Source organism: Phascolarctos cinereus, unplaced genomic scaffold, assembly GCF_003287225.1.
Source record: "Phascolarctos cinereus isolate Bilbo 61053 unplaced genomic scaffold, phaCin_HiC Scaffold_4;HRSCAF=312, whole genome shotgun sequence".
NCBI lineage: Eukaryota > Metazoa > Chordata > Mammalia > Diprotodontia > Phascolarctidae > Phascolarctos > Phascolarctos cinereus.
Window position 1 is genome coordinate 173,319,964 of NW_027555847.1, and position 15,939 is coordinate 173,335,902.

At 35.7% G+C, this 15,939-nt stretch overlaps 1 protein-coding gene across 1 annotated transcript in view; it reads left to right on the forward strand.

Moving 5' to 3' along the window:
- The window catches only part of CPPED1 (calcineurin like phosphoesterase domain containing 1), a 121,944-nt gene that overhangs the window by 34,778 nt on the left and 71,227 nt on the right, over positions 1-15,939 (forward strand).

The window sequence follows — 15,939 nt, forward strand, 5'->3', positions numbered from 1 at the left end:
CTGGATTGTAGAAGGAATGGGCCATCCTCTCTATTTAGTGTGGCCCAACTTTCCTCAGCACTGCCTTACTCCCCAACTAACTACCAATTATTTTTGTCTTGGGTCAAAAAATTCCTAGTTGTAGCTTTGGCTATAAACAATGCCCACTATCACTGGTAGTTCAGCAGCTATCTCTGCCTTTTGGTGCCTTTCAGCTTAATAAAGAAGGAGGAGAGATGGAAGGGGCATTTATTAAGCAACTCCTATGTGCCAGGCACTGTGCTAAACATTTTTACAAATATTAACTCATTTGACCCTCACAATGACCCCATGAGGTATTATTATGCACATTTTACAGTTGAGGCAAATAGAGGTTAAGAGACTTGCCCAGGGTAGATTTGAAACCAGAACTTCTTAACTCTAGGCCCAGCACCTTATCAACTGCAAAATAATTTAAAGATTACAACTTGAAAAACCAAAGCCAAAGTAGCAAGGGCTCTCAATCACCTGCTGACTTTAGCTTCTAGGGTGAGACCTTAGGCTTATAAATTTGTGCTAAAAGTTCTTACTACTTTGAAAGGTACATTAAAACTTTATAACTTAAGTGGCCAATTTAGAGATATCGTTATAAGAATCAAATGAAAGTCCTTTGTAAACATTATAGCCACATACAACCTATGAGAGGGATTACTGGGATTATTATCCCATTTTACACATAGGGAACTAGACCCAGAGAGGTTAAATAACTTGTCCATGGTTCTGCAGATAGTGCTCTTTGTACTCTAATGTGCTTCATAAAAGTCCTCTGTGCATCATGAATTGATGACACAGACTCCATTAAAACTCATGCAGTTACTCCTCAGAGCCTGTTTCCTAATACTACACAGAATTCTGACAAGCCTACTGCACTTACCATCTTAATTAGAAATTCAGTCTTATCAAGTTTGACTTCCATTCAATTCAGTTCATTTCACTCTAACAAGCATTTATTATATGCCAACTGCATTCGAGGTATTTTTAAGAGTTGGTGATACAAAGACAAAAATCAAATATTGCCTGCTCTCAAGGAGTTAACATTCTACAATGACTTTCCATATAATTTGGCTTATAAAAATAAAGCTAATTTATTTTGATTAAAATTTTTAGAAAAAAAAATTTCGTAGGTTTCCAACCCTCCCTCAGATTAGATGCCTCAAATTATACTGTTGTAAAGAGACTTCAGTAGCCAACACTCTGATTTTAGTTGCAGGAAGGGAAGAAAAAAAGAAACACTTTAAGAAAGGAGAAACTCAAAAAGCACAGCACCATGGAGTTGTTGTTATTTACTGTAACAGGTCCTAATGATGATAATACATTACATTGTATTACACAACGGACACTTTATTTTCCAAATGATGACCCTGAATCATCAAAAAAGTTTTGTTGCTTACAAAGGTAAATCTTAAGTAATTCAGGAAGAATCCTACTAGTCAAAATTGCTTATCTAGAAGTTTCCAGAAAATTGGAGTTTTAACCACATTGTAGTGGCAGATTGAGCAGGACCAAAATATCTGGAAAACTCAATACTGGTTCCAAGGAATCTCTTTGATTTAGGTAGTTTCTTTAAGCCTTGGTAGAATCTAGCTTATTATATCCTTCAGTACAGACAGGATATTTCACTCAAAAGCACATTATGAGCATACTTTGTTTTTTACTTGGTTGATGATTTAAGGAAGATACAGTGTTTAGCATTTTTCTGTCCACTGGTTTCCTTGTAAAAAAAAAAAGCTGTGTGATGCATTTCCCAGGATGATCATATAAAATGTTCTTATAGGTGTTTACTAGCTTGTTCTAAATTATGTTAATGTATTCTGGTATATCATTTCAGAATGGGAATTTTTTTAAAGCTTTCCATGAAATGACATTGTGTCTTTAATACAATATACTGAGCAAGTAAATTGCAAAATGTATTTGCAGTGGTCATCATGGATCACTTTTGTCAAACTATTTCCCAGATTGCACCTAGAAATTTTTGAACATCTGTCTTATTATTATCATGCAAGTACACAGTGTTATATGAGTAGAGTCAATGTGAATGCTCAATTTTCTATTTTGAAAGGTTGTACTTGAAGCATTTTATAAGAAACAGTGTTAATATTTTAAATATTTTAGTTTGAGATTAAAGTTTTAAAAATAGAACAATCCATCCTTTAATTTCCAGGAAGGGAGAATGAGGATGCTGAGCAAGCATTGTAAAACTGTTTGCTTTATTTATTGATTTGCATAGTATCAGTAATTAAATGCTAATTGTTAATCATTTTAATAGCAAACATAATGCCAATCTTATACCCTGTAAATGATGTTATTTCAATGTAAAAAGTTCAAAGTTCAAAATGAATAAAAATAGCTTTATAATAACGATGCTTATTATTTAAAGTTAGTGTTCTTTCCATTACAAATATTGACAATAAAATTTCCTTTAGAAATGAAAGGGTTGGACCAGATAATGCCTAAAGTCCTTTCAGGTCTAATTGTAAATGAGTAAGGCTCATAGTAAGATTCCTCTCCCTGCATTTTCCTTATTTGGGACCTTTATTTCATTATGAAACAGATATTCTGATTCACTACAATTTGTGGGACATGCCAGTATTTTCAAAAACATCTATGGGATAAAACAGATAATAAGTAGAAATCACCAAAATATTGAGGCAATGGGTTTAAATGTCTGTCTCTTAAGCCCAGTGTTACTTTTCAAAAACACACTCGAAGTTGAAGCATTGACCTACTTATTGTGCTCAGGAGCCTTATTAATTTTAAACAAAGACAGACACATGAGAACTACTGATAAAATTTGAACATGAGCTTTTTCATTGAGCCCTAATAATGCTCTTGGATAATATTACAGATATGCTGTTTAATAAAACCTTATATTTGAAATCTAAGCTTACAGAAAAATCAGAGGAATTTCATGTGGTTTTTAGAAAATCAGAGAATTATTTAATTAGTGAATTTCTCTCATGTAACTGTAACATGATTTGATCTCTAAAGTTACAATTTAATATACAGCTTTCATGAACATATCAATTTTATATATAAAACAAGGTTCAATGATTAGTTTATGTTACTTAGGACTTGTTTGTATTGAATTTAGGGGGTTTTATGGAGGGGTTTTGTTTTTGGTAAGTTCAGTGTTAAAGTTGTTTTCATCTGTTAAAAAGCATGGTATTAGAGAGTGGAGCCAAGATGGCAGAGTAAAGGCAGGGAATTGCCTAAGTTCTCCCAAAATCCTTTCTGGACAACATAAAAATAATGCCTCAAAATGAATTCTGGAGCAGCAGAACCAACAAAAAGATAGGGTGAAACAGTTTTCCAGCCCAAGACAACTTTGAAGGTCAACAGGAAACGGTCTGTCTCACTTGCCTGAGAGTGGAAGACACCCCTACCCTCTCACCCTTCCACAAGTCAGCAGGTAAACCCCGCAACCCAACTCAAGCCAATAGTGAGGCCCCATGCCCCAGTGCAAGACAGCAGCAAGTCTTGGGGGCAACTGAATCAGCAGCAGTGGCGTCTGGGGACAATAAGGGATTTGGACAACTGGCCAAAAAGAAATTACAGGAGATCTTTTGCTGGCACTGGGTGCAGGACTCTGTTACATTGACCATATGCGGTTCTAGGTTGCAATCCCAGGGCAAGAAGGAGGACCAGCAGGAGCAGGGACCCTGGTTACAGTTCCAGGACAGAAAAGAGTGCTTGTGGTCACTCAGACCAGAGTTTAGACCAGGAGAGAAATGACTTCTCTTATCATATACCACCTCAGAAGAACCAAAACCTACAGACCCTAGAACTAGCTCTGAACACAGCAGCACGAAAAAACCTGAAGATCGGGACAGTGCTTCCTCTGTCCTTAAAGCAGAGTCCAACTTTAGTGTGAAGTTAAAAGTCAAGAAAAAGCCTGAAAACCTGGAAAAATGAGCAAACATCAAAAAGAGAATCCAAATGTAGAAAGTTACTATGGTGACAGGGAAGATCACACAAATTCATAAGAAAGCAATGAGATCAAAGCAGCTGCATGCAAAGCCTCAAAGAAAAATGGAAATTAGGCTCAGGTCCTAGAAGAACTCAAAAGGGATTTTAAAAACCAAATAAGAGAGGCAGAGGGAATATGGGGAAAAGAAATAAAAGTGATGCAAAAAAGAGTCAATAGCTTAGTAAAAGAGGCACAGAAGATACTGAAGAAAATAAGTTCTTAAAAAAACCAGAATACGTCAACTGTTAAAAGAGGCACAAAAACCCACTGAAAAGAATTCCTTAAAAAGTGTAATTGGTCAAATGGAAAAGGAGGTACAAAAGCTCACTGAAGAAAATAATTCCTTAAAAATTAGAATTGGGCAAGTGGAAACTAATGATTCTATGGGATATTATGAAACAATAAAACAAAATCAAAAGAAAAAAATAGAAGAAAATGTGAACTATCTCATCGGAAAAAAACAATTGATCTAGCAAATAGATCAAGAAGATAATTTAAGAATTATTGGACTACCCAAAAGCCACCAGCAAAAAATAGAGCCTAGCTATCATTATTTTAAGAATTATGAAGGAAAATTGCCCTGATATTGTAGAATCAGAGGGCAAAATAGAAATTGAAAGACTCCATCGATCACCTCCTGCAAGAAATCTCAAAAATATTATAGCTAAATTCTAGAGCTCCCAGGTCATGGAGAAAATATTGCAAGCATCTCAGAAAGACACAATTCAAATATCATGAAGGCACAATCAAGATAACACAAGATTTAGCAACTTTTGCATTTGAGGATAGGAAGGCTTGGATTATGGTTTTCCAGAAGGCAGAGGAGCTAGGATTAAAACCAGAGGTCATTTACTCAACAAAACTGAGTATAATCCTACAAGGGGAAAAATGAATATTTAAGGAACTTTCAAGCATTTCTGATGAAAAGACCAGAGTTGAATAGAAAGTTTGACATTTAAACACAGGACTCAAGAGAAGCATAAAAAGGTAAATAGAAAAGAGAAGTCATAAGGGATTTAATAAGGTTAAACTGTTTACATTCCTACGTAGGAAGATGATACTTGTAGCTCCTAAGAAGTTTTTCTTTTATTAGGACAGTTTAAAGGAGTATACATAGATAGAGGACATGGGTGTGAGTTGACTATGATGAGATGATATCCAGAAAAATAACATTAAGGGATTAAGCTTAACAGAGGAGGAAATAGTATACTTAATATATACTTAACAGTATACTTTCTTAGAAAAAGAAATTGGACTAGCCATCAATGAGCTCCCTAAGAAAAAACCCCTAGGATCAAGTGGATTCACAAATAAATTCTACCAAACATTCAAATTTAAAAAACAATTCCAATACTATATAAACTATTTGGAAAAATAGGCAAAGGAATCCTTCCAGTTCCTTTTATGATACAAAAATGGTGCTGTTACCTAAATCAGGAAGAGCAAAAGCAGAGGAAGAAAATGTAGACCAATTTCCAAAAAAATTTAAATAAAATACCAGTTAAGGAGATTACAGAAATATATCACAAAGGTCTTAAACTATGACCAGGTAAGATTTACACCGGAAATGCAGGGCTGGTTCAGTGTTAGAAAAACTATCAGCATAATTTATCATATGAATAATAAAACCAACAGAAATCATATGATTATCTCAGTAGATGCAGAGAAAAGCTTTTGATAAAGTACAACATCCATTCCTATTAAAAAAAAACATAGAAAGCCTAGGAATAAATGGAGTTTTCCTTAAAATGATAAGTATTATCTACCTAAAACCATTAGCAAGCATTATCTATAGTGGGAATAAGATGGAAGCCTTCCCAGTAAGATCGAGTGTGAAACAAGGATGCCATGCTTGCTATCACCACTGTTACTCAGTATTGTACTAGAAATGCTAGCTATAGCAATAAGAAAAGACAAAGAAATTGAAGGAATTAGAATGGGTAACAGGGAAACAAAACTGTCATCCTTTGGCGATGATATGATGGTATACTTTAGAATCAACTAAAAAACTAGTTGAAATAATTAACAACCTTAGCAAAGTTGCAGAATATAAAATAAACCCACATAACTCATCAGCATTTCTATTACCAACAAAGCCCAGCAACAAGAGATAGAAATTCCATTAAAAATAACTGTAGACAATAGAAAATATTTGGGAGTCTACTTCTCTAGAAAATTCAGGAACTATATGAACACAGTTATAAAACATTTCTCACACAAATGAAGTCAGACCTGAGCAATTGGAAAAATATTAGTTGCTCATGGATAGGCTGAGTCAATATAATAAATTATATTTCTACCTAAATTAATTTACTTATTTAATGTCATGCCAATCAGACTACCAAAAATTATTTTATAGAGCTAGAAAAATATGATAACAAAATTCATCTGGAAGAACAAAAGCTCAAGAATATCAAGGGAATTAATGGGGAAAAAAAAGTGAAGGAGTGTGACCTAACTATACCAGACCTCAAACTGTATTGTAAAGCACTAATCATTAAAATAATCCAGTACTGGTTAAGAAATAGAGTTGTGGCTCATTGGAATAGATTAGGCATACAATGCATATTAGTAAATGACCATAGTAATCTAGTTTTTGATAACCTCAAACATTCGTGTTTTTGACACTATTTGACAAACTCATTATTTGATAAAAATTGCTGGGAAAATTAGAAAACAGTTTGGCATGAACTAGGTATAGATCAACATTTCACACCATATGCCAAGATAAGGTCAAAATGGGTACATGATTTAAATATAAAGGGTGATAACTATAAGCAAATTGGGAGAGCATGGAAAATTTTTCCTGTCAGATCTATGCAGAATGGAAGAATTTATGATCCCAGGAGAGAGAGAGTATTACGAGATGTAAAATGGATGATTTTGATTATATTAAATTTAAAAGGTTTTGAACATACAAAACCAATGCACCCAACATTAGAAGGAAAGCAGAATGCAGGGTAAAAAAGTTTTTACAGCAGTTGTCTCATCAGAGACAATTTATCAAATTGCCTTTATCGGAAGACCTCATTTCTCAAATATTTCAAGAACTGTGTCAGATTTTTTAGAATACAAATCATTCCCAATTGATAAATGGTCAAAGGATATGAACAGGCAGTTTTCAGACAGAGAAATTAAAACTATCTATAGTCATATGAAAAAATGCTCAAAATCACTTTTGATTAGAGAAAGGCAAATTAATACAACCCTGAGGAATTACCTCACACTTACCAGATTGGCTAATATGATAGAAAAGGAAAATGATCAGTGTTGGAGAAGATGTGAGAAAATCGGGATAGAAATGCACCATTGGTGGAGTTGTGAACTGATCCAACCATTCTGGAGGGAAATTTGGGACTATGCCCAAAGGCCATAAAACAATGTAAACCCTTGGATCCAGCAATAGTACTACTAGGCCTATATCCCAAAGACATTTAAATTTTCTTTAAAAAAAAAAAAAGAAAGAAAAGTACCTATTTATACAAAATGTGGTAGCTAGCTCTTTTTGTGATCACAAATAATTGGAAATTGAGTGGATGCCCATCAATTGAGGAACGGCTCAACAAGTTATGATATATGAATGGGATGGAATATTATTGTACCATAAGAAATGATGAGCATGATACTTTCAGAAAAACTTAGATTTATTTATATAAACTGCTGCAAAGTGAAGTGAGCAGAACCAGAAGAACATTGTACATAGTAACTCTAATATTGTATGATGATCATCAACTGTGAATGACTTAGCAATTCTCAGCAATACAGTGATCCAAGAGAATTCCAAAGGACTTATGAAAAATGTTATTCACCTCCAGAAAAAGAACTAATGGATTCTGAATGCAAATCAAAGAATACTATTTTTCATTTTATTTTTTTTTCATAAGTTTCTTTTTGGGGGGTGGGGAGGGGACTCTGTGTTTTCTTTCACCATATGACCAGTATGGAAATTTATTTTGCAAAATTGCACATGTATAACCTATATCTAATTGCTTGTCAGGAAGGGAAGCAGAGAATTTGGAACTAAAAAAAAATGTTAAAATTATTATTTCATGTAATTAAAAAAACATAGTTTATAATTTCTTGATTTCTCATGAAGTTATTAGCTTCCATTCATTCCATTCTAATTTTTTTTGGGGGGGAGGTGAGACTTGCCCAGAGTCACACAGCTAGTGAGTGTTCTGTGTCTGAGGCTGGATTTGAACTCAGGTCCTCTTGACTCCAGGTGCTCTATCCACTGTACCACCTAGCTGCCGTCCTTCACTCCCCCATTCTGATTTTTAAAGAAGAATTTTCTTCAGTGAGTTTTTGGACTTCCTTTTCCATTTGGCCAGTTCTGCTTTTTAAGGCATTCTTCTCCTTATTGGCTTTTTAGACCTCTTTTGCCATTTGGGTTAGGCTATTTTTTAAGGTGTTATTTTCTTCAGTATTCTTTTGGGTCTCCTTTAGCAAGCTATTGACTCTTTTTTCATGTTTTTCTTGCATCACTCTCATTTCTCTTCCCACTTTTTCCTCTACTTCTCTTACTTGGTTCTCAGAATCCTTTCTGAGTTCTTCCATGACCTGGGATGAATTCATATTTTTCTTGGAGGCTTTGACTTTGTTGTCTTCTTCTGGTTGTATGTTTTGATCTTCTTTGTCACCAAAGAAAGATTCTGTGGTCTGACTTTTTTTGTGCTGTTTGCTCATGATCCCAGCTAATTATTTTAAACTCTTTGTTAAGGTAGGGGTCTGCTTCCAATGTGAAGAATGTACTGTCCCAAGCTTTGGGGATTTTATGCAGCTGTTTTCAGAGATAGTTCTAGGGACCTGTAAATTTTCAGTTCTTCCAAGGTGCTATGATCAGAGGCAAGGTGCTTACTCCTTTCCTGGCCGGTGCTGTGGTCTGTGAGTGACCACAAGTACTCTTTTCTGTCTTGGAATTGTGAGGACAGTTCCCTCTCCACCACCAGCACAAGCTCCATTATGCCAACACTCCTTGCCCTAGGACCACCACTCAGAACTGCAGCCTAGATCCAAGCATGGGCAAAGCAAGAGAATCCTGCCTCAGCATCAGCAAAAAGATCCCTGCAATCCCCTTCTGTTCAGCCACTCGATTCTCCCTCAGACTGTGGGCCAGGAGCAGCTACCGCCCTGGGGCTGCACCGGGACTGAGGCTGGACTGAACTCCTCTCTCACTGTGGTCCAACAGATCTTTCCTACTGACCTGTCTTTGGCGTTTGTGGGTTGAGAAGTCTGGAAACAGTCACAGTTCGCCTTGATTCAATCCTCAGAGGACTGCTCCAGGTTTGCTGAGGCCGAGTCTTTGCTTGCATGGCCCATGTTGAACTGTGCTCCTCTCCCAGCCCAGCACAATAGACCTTTCCAATCAACCATCCAGGTTGTCTTGGGTTGGAAATTTGTTTCACTCTATCTTTCTGTGGGTTCTGTTGCTCTCGAATTTGTTTAGAGCCTTTTTTTACAGGTATTTAGAGGGGTTTGGGGGAGATCTCAAACAAGTCACTGCTTTTACTCTGCCATCTTGGCTCCACCCCTCATGAGATAATATTTGTAAAGTCAAAACATTATATAGTTTAAAAAAATACAGTGACCAACCGTAATTCTAAAAAACTCATGATAAAACATGCTGTCTATCTCTAGATAGAGGGCTGATAGATCAGAGTGAAGATTAAAGCATATTTTCTTCTATTTTTTTTTCTTTTTTGAGGGGGAGGGGTAGAACATGGCTAATGTGTTCATTTGTATTACATGACTATACATATTTGTAATGGTTTTTTTTTTTTTACTTCTCAATGCATGTAGGGGGTGAAGGGAGAGGAAGAGAACTTAGAACTGAAAATAAATTAAAATTGAATAAAAGTTAAAAAAGTTCAATAAATTAACTGTTGATTATACTTTAAAATAAACCTTATGAACATGTACACAAAAGCCAGACTTGGTCTTTATGTCACAAATATTTAAATTTTTTTATTCAACAATCTAGTGAAAATAGGAATTTTTTTTCCTACAAACTGTGGGAAAGGCCAACATCCTTTATTGCATTCTGTGCCTCTCCACACATTCCTTACCCCCTGCATCCCACAGCAATTCTTAGGCAGCTGTTGGTACCTATCTCTTTTTGCTCTTAGTCTCTGGAGAAAAGGGCTGGGACCCTTTTGGTAGCAAAACACCTCAACATCCCACTGCCCCTGCTCTGTCCTCTAGTTAGGTGTTGGGGTACTGCTGCTCTCTAGGGCTCTTTTAGCGATAGCCAGCCATGTCCCTTCCTGAACCTCCCTTTCTTCCCCTTCCCTTGTATTTCACAGACAGGGTCAATGTCCAGCCATAGATGTAGAGATACAAGAGGCTGCCCTCCTTTTGTTTTTTCCTCCTGCTTTGGAAGGCACATGATGAATTTGCAACAGTGCTGGATTTGGAGACAGACCTAGATTCAAATCCTGGTTCTTCCAGTTAGTACCTGGATGACTTTGGGTAAATCATTTATATTCTCTGGGCCCTCCATTTCCTCAGCCTCAAAATGAGGAGTTTGGACTAGATGACCTTGGAGGACCCGTCTGTCTCTAAATCTGTGGGTCTATGACAATGAATGCAGCATAGTGATTATATGTATTATTTCATATTTTTATTGTAAGTTTAAGGTTTATATGTTGTTATAAAATAATTATAGCAAATTCTTAATGTTATTTGAACAAAATATCTATTAAGAAAATTGTTTGCATATATTGTTTTATGAAAAGTATAGAGAATATGAAAATTTTTTGCATAAAAAAAAAAGAAGTGACTATCACTTCATAGTTTGGAAGCCAGTCTCCTAATAAGAATTCCTGCTTCTATCCTCTTCTCCCCATTTAAATATCCTCTTTATAATGTTATTGAAGTAAACTTTCGTCAGCCTAGATCTATCTGTGTCACTTTTGAGCTAAAATTTTCTGTTGTTTGACATTGTCCACCAAATAAAATTCAGATTTCTTAGCCTGGCATTACTCTCCACCATCTGCTTCTCTAGTTCTAGTTCTCTGGATATCACGTGATAGTCTAGATTTATCACCACTTTCACATAATAACCTCTCGTATTTCTCCCCTCCATGTACACTGGGCGTTCCTTAACCAAACTGCCCTCTTGTCCATCTGCGCCCAAACTTGGGTGTGTTTTTCAAGTCTCCTCTTCTTTATCTACCCTCTTCCTTCCTCAGTGACTCACTTACAGTCAGAACTGGAGTTCAGGAGAGAGATTAGGGCTAGATATATAGATCTGGGAATCCTTTCTCTGCCTTGAACTAGTCATTGAGTCCAGGCAGACTGATGAGATCACCAAGGGAGAGAGTATAGAAAGAGATGAGAGCTTTGGTGCAGAGCCACACTTGGTAGATAAGATGAGAGTGTTGATCCAGCAAAGGGGACTGAGAAGGATCAGCAGATGAGTAGGAGGAGAACCAAGGGTTAGCAGCATCTCTGAAGTTAAGGGAGGAGAGCATGTCCAATAGTGGCTGTCCAAAGCTCCAAAAAGTTTGTCTGATAACAATAGTAATAATTGCTAACATTTATATAGTGCCTACTATGTCCTAGGCACTGTGCTAAGTGCATTACAAATATTATCTCATTTGATCCTCACAACAACCCTGTGACATTGCTATCTGTGATATTATCTGCATTTTACCAATGAGAAAACTTAGAAAGGCAGAGTGATTTGCCCAGGTTCCCGCAGCTACTGAGTTTTGAACCCAGGTATTCCTGACTCCAGACCTGCACCATCTGCTGGTAATTACATAAAGATTATTAGATTTTAGAAGGAGATTATGTGTAGTACATTATTTTTTTTTTAAAGATCCCTCCTACCAATAAGACTCCAGTGCTTTATTTTTATTCATATTTGAACTTGTTGATGAATGCATGGAAAAGCATTTCTGAAAGTGTTCATTGTCTTCCAGACACTGTGCTACTAAACTAAGCATTGGAAATACAAATACAAAAATGAGACGTTCTCAGCCCTCAAAAAACTTAAATGCTCTAAGAGGGATACAAAACGCATATGATGGAGTGTTGGCCAGGGCATGGAATGCCCGGAGTCACTGGGACAGTGAATTGTTCAGTAGGACAATCAATTGGTATGCTCTTTCCAGGAGTAATGGTAGTAGAGTGGGGGAAATAGAAGGGTGGGTGAGAAGGCAGTAGGGTGGACAGATGGATAAGATATGAAGCATAGCCTGGTCTGGTGGTCTGGATTGTTTTGAAACATGCATTTTGAAAAGCATAAGCCACCATTTTTATTTTGTGATTTCCTACAGAGCAGACCCTCTGGTAGGGCTGAGCACTGTTTATAGATTTTTATGGTCTTGGTTGCAGTTCTCATTTTACATACTGTCATCATTCAAGTGACAAAATAGCATGGAAATGCTTTTGTAAATATTGTGGTCTGAGCTTTGCTTTAAAAAATATCCTTTTAGTGTAGATTTATCACCCCTACAGTATAATTAATCATAGCCTCTTAATTCTGTGTTTGGAGGCAAGTTTCCTTAAATCTTAACCTCAAATGAGAAATTCCAAAGTTTAAATATAATCTACTTCCTTTTTGACACAAAGAAAGAAGGTTTTATAAATGAAGTGTGTTACTTGAACTAATATTAGTTCCTTCAAATAGGGGCTGTCAGGAGAGACAGGTGATGTGCAGAATGAAGAGCAGATAACCTAGGAAGCAATCAGATGAAATACCTGGATTTGTTACCACTTCGTATCCATTACAAATGCTGTTAAAGTAGCTAAGTAATCAGTGACAATGCCTTCATAGACTGATGCTGATTAAAAGTGGTTTGAACTAATTTACCTAATATTACTAATTAGGAAACTCAGAATATTACTTGAAAAGTTGTTTTGATTAAGTGTGTGATCAGAAATAGTATTTTTGTGAATAGTTATTATTGTTTATGGAAATTTTTCCAGTTCTTTCCTCTGAATCCTCGCTGTTGGTTTCCAGTGTTTGAATCATGAACTGGAAAATTGAAAATTGATCGTTTAGATTTTGAGAGGGAAAGGAGTTGCTTTGTAAGGAATCATTGCCCAGATGGCCCTGAGTTTTACTCCTGTCCGTGGCCTTCTTCCTCCTTGTGTCATACTCTTAATTCCTCTGTCCACCTTATGTGGGCAGGTGGAATAGAACCGTGGTAATCTTCTACTGTCCATCTTTATTTGTAGATTCTTTAGAGGAAATTGCATTTGAGAGGTAACCAAACTTGCCAGGGGTTTGCAAAATCTCTGATGAATTTATGTAGCATAGAATAGGCCAGACTTGTACATCCTATCTTTTAACTGATTAAAATATGCAAACCTCCTTCCCTCTATTCTAATTTTTACTCTAAACACTCATTTCCTGAGAATGGTACCCTTTACCTCCTTGATAAGCCAGTTTTCTGCTACTAAGTGGAAAAACTAAAAAGGATCATGATCCCAAAGGGGTTGAATTACCATACCAGGTAATTGGTCAAATGATAGAATGTGTAATAAAAAAAAAATGAGAGGTTGGAAAGTGGAACTCATTTAAATGCTAAAACTGCTGAGAGCACACTTCTATAGAGAACTAGAATTTAGAAACCCATTTAACTAGCTTGTTAATTTTCTTTTTTTTCCCCACTTCCTAAGGAGTTTATCAGTAACTGTGGTAGGCTCTATATATTACATTTTATTTGAGTGGCATTAAAAATCGATTGCCTCCTTGTTTTTTTATAAGCCATTTGTTGTGTATGTAATGCATACGTAGAGCCAATGGCAGCCAATGGGCACCATAGCACCCAGAGCACTGGACCTCAAGTCAAGAAGACCTGAGCTCAAATCCTGCCTCAGATGCTTGCCAGCGGTGGGACCCTGGCAAAGTCACTTAACTCATCTGTCTCTCTCAGTTTCTTATAGTGTAATGTAATATAAAATGAAGGTAATAACAGCACCTATCTCTCAGGGTTGTTGTGAGGACCAAATGAGATAATATTTGTGAAAAATGTTTAGCGCAGAACCTGGCACACAGGGGACACGATGCAAATGCTTATTCCCTTCTGTTCCCTAAATGCTGCTATTATAATCTATACATTTTATAATCTATACATTTTAGTTTACAAGTATTGTGATCTGAAGAAACTTTACATTAACTACTACTACTAAGTTGGATTTTTAAAAATTCTTATGTAGTATACATCCTTCAACCTTTCTTTAAAATGTATCATACTCTGCTCTGCCAGGTAATTAAATCTATTTAACAAATTATAGGTTGAAGTAGTTGGGTAATAGAATGGCTGTGACAGTAAATTAATTGCAAAAAAAAACCCTTCTAGTAGCTCCTGCTCTAATAAGCTATAGCTGTTAGAGGCTAAATGAAATGAATTTTTGTCTAATGATGTGCATAACTGAAAAAACTGCAAAATCTGATTAAGCTTGATCTGTTAGTAATGTGATATCGGATCAACAAGTGAGTAATGTTTATGCTTGCAAAGTTTCAGATCAATAAATTTATATACATACGCTAATTAGGAAAGATAATAAAAAAAATCAAAAATGAGAGTGTTATTGCACTGAAAATTCACTGACTGAGCTAATCTGTTCAAATGAAGAAATAAATAATTATATAATTCAATTCAGTTTCAACAGTTATTTATTTTATTTATTAAAATGCTACAAAGTTCAAGGCACTATGTCAGGCACTCAGGATACAGAGACAAATTTTTTAAAGTACTTTCTTTTTGTCGTAGTTATAATATTTTACAACTTAATCACATCTCCTTTTAGCTATCTGATACACCTTTTGGGTTTTGATGGTATGTTTTTTCTTTTTAATTTCTTAACTCTCTTGGATTCAAATGGTCTTGATGTTGTGTTTGTTCATGGACACTAGAAAATATTAATTAAATAATCTCATCTGGTGCAATAAATAACTTCCCTAGTGGAATAAAAGATCAAATATATTATTCTTTAAAAGTAAAATTTTAAAGTTACACATAAAGTTGTTATATAAATGAGATCCCCAAAGAGTTAATTTAGTCTGTCTCCTTTTCTTCAGTACAATTAAAATAATCTTTATTTTTAGACCTCCAAAAAGAAAGAGATTGAGTTAGTTTATTAGACTGCTATTACTACGCTTCTTATATTGAAGTCCTACTCCCATGCCTCATCATGGTATGGGCATGACCATGACCCTAGGTTCTCAAAAGCCTCTGCCAACTAGAGCGCAACTCTTGTCAGGTCTGGTCAAATTGTAAAGGCTTTGAATGCATCACAGCAATAAGCCTATTTGTTTTTTGGCTATATACCATCCCGTCTTAGTTTGGCCACCAAGTGTTTATTGTTCTTTTAGCTCCAATACCTCAGAAAGGCTGTCTTTCAAGGGATAAAGGAAGAATAGCATCAAATGGAAGGCATTCCCACACTGAGCAAATCTTGGGGCTCTTGAAATCGAGAAATTAAGTGGATTAGCTAATATAATATCTCAGCAAAAATCTAAATATATCTAAATAAATAATCTAAAAAATCTATATCTAAATAAAAAAATTTTTAAAAAGAATATATAGCTTGAAGAGATACTATATATCAGGGGTTCTTCAACTGGGGTTTAAGAACTTTTTTAAAAATTTTGATAACTATTTCAATGTAACTGGTTTCCTTTGTAATTCTAGGTATTTTATTATATGTATTTAAAAATCTTTTGAGAAGGAAATCACAGTCTACCCCAGACTACCAAAGGGGTCCATGGCACCAGAAAAAGTTAATAACCCTTACTGTAAAATGAAATGTTAAAGAATTGTACAGGAGAAAATTGAGTTGAGTTACTATTAGGAAATTTAATGACCTCACAGAAATCAAAGGTCCATCTTCTAAAAAAAATCATGAAAGGTGCATGGCCAAAAGCAAGTGGGCCACAACACTTTACAGATAGAGAGTAAAGTAAAGGACATCGTCAGAGAGGTATACGCAGAAATAAA